We start from the raw sequence: 9231 nt of genomic DNA on the forward strand, positions 1-9231 counted from the left end.
AGAAATTTTTTGAAGATTTTCCTATGTAAAATCATGTGCCCCCTGGGGCAGAGTCAATTTTGACCCCGGGGTCATGATTTGAACAATTTTAGTAGAGGTCCACTAGGCAATGCTACATGTCAAATATCTAAGCTCTAAGGCTTCTGGTTTTTGAGAAGAAGATTTTTTAAGATTTTCTTATGTAAAATCAAGTGACCCCTGGGGCGGGGTCAATTTTGACCCCGGGGTCATGATTTGAACAAACTTGGTAGAGGTCCACTAGGCAATGCTTCACACCAAATATCTAAGCTCTAGGTCTTCTGGTTTTTGAGAAGAAGATTTTTAAAGTTTTTCCTTTCGGTTGCCATGGCAACCAGTGTTCTGCATAGAATTCAATTCTTTGAACAATTTTGAAAGGGGGCCATCCAAGGAACATCCCTGTGAAGTTTCATTAAAATTGGCCTGTTGGTTTAGGAGGAGATGTTGTTTAAAGGAAAGTGTGGACGGACGACGGACGGACGGACAGACGGACGGACGGACGGACGGACGCCGGACGGTGAGCGATCACAAAACCTCACCCTGAGCACTTTGTGCTCAGGTGAGCTAATAACGAAAGAATAACATTGCATGGGGAAAAACAGCATAAAATATATCGATATAGAATTAAATGCGTACTAGTGAATGTCACTTTTCTAAATGTAGATACCGAGTCTGGCATGAAGAATTCAAATGTTCTCATATAATGTTAAATGTATATCTGCCTTTAAAGTTCTAGTAATACATGAATTCTCAACAGTAATTATCAAGGAACTGTTCAGGTCTAAAGACCCTTGAAATATAAGGTACGTAACTGTGAACCTTATTTTCTATCGGAACATAAAGGAGACGTACTGTCTGGCCTGAGGAATCTCTCTAGAACTAAATGATCAATCTTGTTTAAATCAAAATCAAAAAGTCAAATCTGCCTTTAATATTCGAATACTGCTACAAGCCATCAGCAATAACTATTAAGAAACTTAAATGTCTGTAAGGGTGGGTGGGAGGGAATAAACAAATTATCAAAATACTTGTTATGCTGTCAAATATTCAACCTCGAGTGAAGAAGATCAGTTAACAATCACTTATATAGTGCACTGAAAACACGAGAAATTCGTGAATTGCAAGCAGAAAACGCGGTAAAATAACTACCGGGAACTGGAGACAAAAATAGTTAGCAGACAATGAAAAACGTGAATAATTTAATTTAACACAGTGACTGTCTGAAATGCCTAGGTTACAATGTATGAGTCAATATTAATAAATGACTGAATAAATGATGTACAGTGTCCTCCAAAAGTCTGGAGACAAAATAAACAGTATTTATTCAGAATGTAGGTTCCTATGATTCATAGTAAGATCCAAGACAGAGTAAGAATTTAGAAGCATAAATTGATTAAGGTGCAATACATGTAATCTGTAATGATATACAAAGTATATATCACAGTGTGACAAGCAAAGGTTTTATTTCTTGAAGTATTTATATCCATAGAACTTAGGTAATTCTTGTGGTAAATATGAAAATTATCTACGTCAGTTTAACAGCTAGTACATATAAGGACAATACTATAATAGACTCACTTTTACATCCTATTTATGTGACAAAGAATTTTACATATTAAAATCTTTTAGCATAGTACAAGGACTCAATCAAATCAGTACGTACAGATCAAGCTTGACAATCAGTAGCTTTCATTTCCATGATGCCTACATTGACATGTTATGTTTAACTTGGTAATGAAATCCATTCGCTTTTGTAGCCATGTGGTCTCTGTTTGTAGGTCTGTTCTTAGTACACTGATTAAGTCATATACATTATTTAAGAAATAATGTATAGAACAAGAGTTGTCGGACAGCAACACTTGACTATTCAATAGTCATGTCAATTGAATGAATATTGGAAGTCCAAAAAGGGGCATAATTTTGTAAAATTGCAAAACAAGGTTATGGATCCTGTGCAGTGCATATCAGCTCATGACAATGGACAATAGTGTGAAGTTTCAAACCATTCCTATTAGTGGGTACTGAAACACCAGCTTATATACAAAAACCTAACCAAAAAACTGCTAAGTCAAAAAAGTCATAATTCTGTAAAAATGGAAAGTAGAGTTACGGAACCTGAGCACTGCATGTCAGATCATGTGTGTAAAGTTTCAATCTATTTCCATCAGAGGGTACTGAGATACCAGCTGATACCAGCTTACATACAAAAACTTAACCAAAAACAACTGAGTTGAAAAAGGGGCATAATTTTGTAAAAATGCAAAGTAGAGTTATGGAACCTGTGCATTGCATGTTAGATCATGACAGTGAACAAGCGTGTGAAGTTTCAATCCATTCCCATTAGTGGGTACTGAGATACCAGCTTACATATAAAACCTTAACCAAAAATTTCTAAGTCGATAAAGGGGCATAATTTTGTAAACAAGAGCTGTTGAAAGACAGCAACGCTCGACTCTTCAACAGCCTTGTCAACTGAATGATTACTAAAGTCGAAAAAGTGGCATAATTTTGTACAAATGCAAAACAGGGTTACGGCACCTGCACAGTGCTTATCAGCTCATGACATTGAACAAGTGTGTGAAGTTTCAATCCATTCCCCGTTAGTGGGTACTGAGATACTACCTTACATATAACAAGAGGACCATGATGGTCCTGAATCGCTCACCTATTCCCACATGACCCAGTGTTGAACTGAGTATGACGTCGTTATTTCTATTATTTGACAAAGTGACCTAGTTTTTGAGCACATGTGACCTAGATATCATCAAGATAAAAAATTCTAACCAATTTTCATGAAGATCCATTGAAAAATATGACCTCTAGAGAGGTCACAAGGTTTTTCTATTATTTGACCTAATGACCTAGTTTTTGAAGGAACGTGACCCATTTTTAAACTCGACCTAGATATCATCAAGGTGAACATTCTGACCAATTATCATGAAGATCTCGTGAAAAATATGGCCTCTAGAGAGGTCACAAGGTTTTTCTATTTTTCGATCTACTGACCTAGTTTTTGACCGCACATGACCCAGTTACAAATCTGACCTAGATATCATCAAGCTGAACATTCTCACCAATGTTCATGAAGATCCATTGAAAAATATGGCCTCTAGAGACATCACAAGGTTTTTCTATTTTTAGACCTCCTGACCTAGTTTTTGTCCGCACGTGACCCAGTTTCGAACTTGATCTAGATATCATGATGATGAACATTCTAACCAATTTTCATGAAGATCTCTTGAAAAAATATGGCCTCTAGAGTGGTCACAAGGTTTTTCTATTTTTAGATCTACTGACCTAGTTATTGACCGCACATTCTGACCAATTTTCATAAAGATCCCATGAAAAATATGGCCTCTAGAGAGGTCACAAAGTTTTTCTATTTTCAGACCTACTGACATAGTTTTTGACCGCACGTGACCCAGTTTCAAATTTGATCCAGATATCATCAAGGCGAACATTCTGACCAATTTTCATGACAATCCATTGAGAAATATGGCCTCTAGAGAGGTCACAAGGTTTTTCTATTTTTAGACCTACTGACCTAGTTTTTGACCCCATGTGACTCAGTTTCAAATTCGACTTAGATATCATCAAGGTGAACATTCTGACCAATTTTCATGAAGATCTCATGAAAAATATGGCCTCTAGAGAGGTCACAAGCTTTTTCTATTTTTAGATCCACTGACCTAGTTTTTGACCTCACGTGACCCAGTTTCGAACTTGACCTAGGTATCATCAAGATGAACATTCTGACCAATTTTCATGAAGATCCATTGAGAAATATGGCCTCTAGAGAGGTCACAAGGTTTTTCTATTTTTAGACCTACTGACCTAGTTTTTGACCCCACGTGACCCAGTTTCAAACCTGACCTAGATATCATCAAGGTGAACATTCTGACCAATTTCCATGAAGATCTCATGAAAAATATGGCCTCTAGAGAGGTCACAAGGTTTTTCTATTTTTAGATCTACTGACCTAGTTTTTGACCGCACATGACCCAGTTTCAAACTTGACCTAGATATCATCAAGATGAACATTCTGACCAACTTTCATAAAGATCCCATGAAAAATGTGACCTCTAGAGTGGTCACAAGCAAAAGTTTACGCACGGACGCACAGACGACGGACGCCACGCGATCACAAAAGCTCACCTTGTCACTTTGTGACAGGTGAGCTAAAAACTTAACCAAAAACAGCTAAGTTGAACAAGAGCTGTCGGAGGACAGCAATGCTCGACTATTCAACAGCCTTGTCAATTGAATACAAAGTCGAAAAAAGGGCATAATTTAACCAAAAACAATGCTCGACTATTCAACAGCCTTGTCAATTGAATACAAAGTCAGAAAAAGGGCATAATTTAACCAAAAACTGCTAAGTTGAAAAAGTGGCATAATTTTGACAAAATGCAAAGTAGAGTTATTTAACCTTTGCAATGCATGTCATATCATGAGTGTCAAAAACTGCTAAGTCGAAAAAGGGGCATAATTTTGACAAAATGCAAAGCAGAGTTATAGAACCTGCACAGCGCATGTCAGACTATGACAGTGAACAAGCGTGTGAAGTTTTAATTCATTCCCATTAGTGGATACTGAGATACCAGCTTACATATAAAAACTTAACCAAAAGTGGAAAAAGGGGCATAATTTTGAAAAAAAAAACAAAGTAGAGTTATGGGACTTGCTTAGTGCATCAGATGATGACAGTGAACAAGTGTGTGAAGTTTCAATCCATTCCCTTAACCAAAAATTTCCAAGTCAAAAAAGGGGCATAATTTTGTAAAAAATAGAGTTATGGAACCTGTGCAATGTAAGTAAGTTTATTACAGTAAATAAGTGTGTGAAGTTTCAATCCATTCCCACAAGTGGTTACTGAGATACCAACTTATATACAAAAACTCAACCAAATCGGGACGCGGACATGGACTCATGGGTGAGTCCAATAGCTCTACCTATTCTTTGAATAGTCGAGCTAAAAACCGTGTAATTATTAATACACAAAGAGAGGTTATACATCAGCGGAATAATTTCACGAGGGTGTAGACCGAATCAATTATTCTGCCCAAGTATAACCGATTTTTAATGTATTTTTTTAAAGTAAAACACGATTTTCTATACATTATTTTGATTCTAATATGCCCTTTATCTAAAACAGTAGTAACAAGAGCTGTCCGTAAGACTGCCAATGCTCGACTATTTGAATTATTGTCCCAAAAGCAGGAAAATATTACCCTAAATGTTAAAATATCTACAGAGTTTAAATCCAGTATCTGCAATAGTTTTGGAGATAGTAATTTGCATGCAAAACTTTAACCAGAAGTTATGGGGCTTGATGCTATCAACTAGTTTTATAACCCCGAAGGCACATGTGAAGTTTCCAGGGTGAGTAGAATAGCTAGACTAAAAATATAGTAGCGGTCTTTCTTGGTCACAACAAAGACATTGACGTCATCGCACGTTAACGTGACGTCATTTAAGTGTAAGCGTGTTTTAACAGAAACAAGCATGTTAGAATTTATTAATAAACAAGAGCTCGTCGAACACGAAATGCCCCCCTTGATGCATTCAGTAATTGCACCAAGCAACAGAAATTATATGCTCACTGTGAACAAAAGTTCTACCATTCTGGTTTAATCTGACCTTGACCTCCAACCTATTAACCTAACAAGAGATTACAGAGTAATCTTGGTGCCATCCACTGAGCCATTTTTGAATGTTCCAAATGTCAAGACTAGCTCAATGTCAAAATCAAGGTCAAATTTCATTTCGGTACAAAACAATGTGTATGTGGTCCAAATTTGAAAGCTGTGGCTTGAGAAATGTGAAAGTAGGTCACTAGATCAATTTCAAGGTCAAAGTTCATTTCGGTAGACAGAACTATGCATGTGCTTCAGATTTGGAGGCTGTAGCTTGAGAAATGTGGAAGGAGGTAATAGGTAACAAGAGGGCCATGATGGCCCTATATCGCTCACCTGAGTACCACTGCTTTTGCCAAAAACAAAAAGAACAAGAGGGCCATGATGGCCCTATATCGCTCACCTGTTATCATTGCACTTGAGGACAAGAAGGTCCTCAGAAAAAATATCTAAGTCCAAAGGACAGGAACAACAAAGGGAAGGAATTTAACCAAAAAGAAAAAAAAATCTTACAAGGTATAGATATGTTAAAATACACCTAAAAATTGGAGGTACCATCCATGTTGTACCACAGAAAAGTGGTCTCGTGTTTTCCCTACGGCCAATAATAAAAAAGTTACTAAAATAAGCTATTTATAGTAATGTAAAAGGGAAGTAATTAAAAAAAAAATATTGTAAGTGGACAAAAGAAGGATCTGCAAAATAAATCTGTTGACATTAATGAAATTTCAGATCAGTATCTTCGTAAGTTATGGAGATACAACAATCTAAATTTGAAATAAAGGGAGGTAATTTGACTTAAAATCAGTCCATAGTTATCTACCCTGATTGTCTCAGTCCAACTAATAAAAATAATGAAATTTCAAATAAGTCCTGTAAGTACTTACTGATATAAATCCATTTTGATTACAATCAGGGGAGGTAATCAGATATAAAATAACTCTGGAACATATGATTGGATCTGATTTGTCATGGAATCCAAGATTTATTGTTGCTGAAGATATTTTGGAAGTCTGTATCAAATAAAACCATAAATGAAGTCTCTATATGACTGCAAAAGCCAAAATAGCCAATTTTGGACATTTAAGGGGCCATAACTCTGGAACCCATTAAGGCTCTGGCCGGTTCAAGAAAGGAACTGAGATCTTATGGTGACACAAGTTTTGCTAGTCTGATTTAATTCAAATCATAAATGAAGCCAAAATAGGTCAAAATAGCTAATTCTGGCCCTTTCAGGGGCCATAACTCTGGAACCCACAAAGGAATCTCGCCAGTTCAAGAAAGGAACTGAGATCTTATGGTGATACAAGTTGTGTGCAAGTTTGGTTAAAATCAAATCATAAATGTTATTTAAGTCTTCCAGGGTAAGGAACAGTCATACTTGTACAAAATGCAGCATTTGAGTCTAGGACCCTCAGACTTGATATGGAGATTGGCCCTGACTAGTATGTGACCCATAGGTCAAAAGTTACTGTTACAAGAAATACTTATACCCATAATGGAACCTGGCCCGTTCCAGAAAGGAACCAAAATCTGATGGTGATACAAGTTGTGTGGAAGTTTGGTAAAAATCAAATCATAAACAAGAGCACCGCCTTGCGGGTGCTGACGCTCATCTGATTTTTTTTGTGTAATAGAAATATTGTCCTACCCATGATTTTCTAAGTCTAAAAAGGGCCATCATTCTTGCAAAAAGCAGGATAGAGTTATGTTTCTTAATGTTCAGTGTCCACTTATGATGGTGAAAAACTGTTGCAAGTTTTAAAGCAATAGCTTTGATAGTTTATGAGAAAAGTTGACTTAAACATAATACTCAACCAAGAAAATGATTTTCTAAGTCCAAAAGGGGCAATAATTATTGCAAAAAGCCGGATGGAGTTATGTTTCTTGCTGTACAGGGTCAGCTTATGATGGTCAACAAGTGTTGCAAGTTTTAAAGCAATAGCTTTGATAGTTTAGGATAAAAGCTGACCTAAACATAAAACTTAACCATAAAAAAAAATATTTCTAAGTCCAAAAGGGGCAATAAATCTTGCAAAAAGCAAGATGGAGTTATGTTTCTTGATGTACAGGGTCTGCTTATGATGGTGAACAAGTATTCCAAGTTTCAAAGCAATAGCTTTGATAGTTTAGGAGAAAAGTTGACCTAAACATAAAACTTAACCAAGAAATCTGATATTTTCTAAGTCCAAAAGGGGCCATAAATCTTGCAAAAAGCAGGATGGAGTTATGTTTCTTGCTGTACAGGGTCAACTTATGATGGTGAACAAGTATTCCAAGTTTCAAAGCAATAGCTTTGATAGTTTAGGAGAAAAGTTGACCTAAACATAAAACTTAACCAAGAAATCTGATATTTTCTAAGTACAAAAGGGGCCATAAATCTTGCAAAAAGCAAGATGGAGTTATGTTTCTTGATGTACAGGGTCTGCTTATGATGGTGAACAAGTATTCCAAGTTTCAAAGCAATAGCTTTGATAGTTTAGGAGAAAAGTTGACCTAAACATAAAACTTAAACAAGAAATCTGGTATTTTCTAAGTACAAAAGGGGCCATAAATCTTGCAAAAAGCAAGATGGAGTTCTGTTTCTTGCTATACAGGGTCAGCTTATGATGGTGAACAAGTATTCCAAGTTTCAAAGCAATAGCTTTGATAGTTTAGGAGAAAAGCTGACCTAAACATAAAACTTAACCAGGCAACGCCGACGCCGACGCCGACGCCGACGCCGACAACCGCTCAAGTGATGACAATAACTCATTATTTTTTTTCAAAAAATCAGATGAGCTAATAAAACTGCTATTGTGCAGACAAGGTCAAATTTGCTAATTTTGGCCCTTTCAGGGGCCATAACTCTGGAACCCATTAAGGGATCTGGCTGGTTTTAAAAAGGAACTGAGATCTTATGGCAACACAAGTTTTGTACAAGTTTGATTAAATTCAAATCATGAATGAAGCTGCTATTGTGCAGACAAGGCCCAAATAGCTAATTCTGGCCCTTTCAGGGGCCGTGACTCTGGAACCCATAATGGGATCTGGTCAGTTCAAGAAAGGAACCGTGATCTTATGGTGATAAAAGTTGTGTGCAAGTTTGGTTAAAATAAAATCATAAATGAAACCACTATCGTGCAGACGAGAAATTGTTGACGGACGGACGCACGCACGGACAGACGACGGACCACGGACGAAGGGTGATCACAAAAGCTCACCTTGTCACTATGTGAGAGGTGAGCTAAAAAATTCTTACAAGGTACAGATATTATTATAATTATGTCAAAATACACCTAAAAATTGGCGGTACCATCCATGTTGTACCACAGAAATGTTGTCTCAGTTTTTCCCTACGGCCAATAATAAAAAAGTTACTAAATAAGCTATTTATAGTAACATAAAAGGGAAGTAATAAAAAATATATTGTAAGCAAACAAAAGAAAGATCTGCCAAATAAAAACAAGAGCACCGCAAGGTAACGCAAATGCAGAGCAATATTCACATAAACAAAGTCATATGACCTTTGATCCCTAAGTGTGACCTTGACATTGAATTTAGCCATCCAAAATATGAGCTCTGCACATCCTTTCAA

The sequence above is a fragment of the Mercenaria mercenaria genome, chromosome 15, assembly GCF_021730395.1.
Source record: "Mercenaria mercenaria strain notata chromosome 15, MADL_Memer_1, whole genome shotgun sequence".
NCBI lineage: Eukaryota > Metazoa > Mollusca > Bivalvia > Venerida > Veneridae > Mercenaria > Mercenaria mercenaria.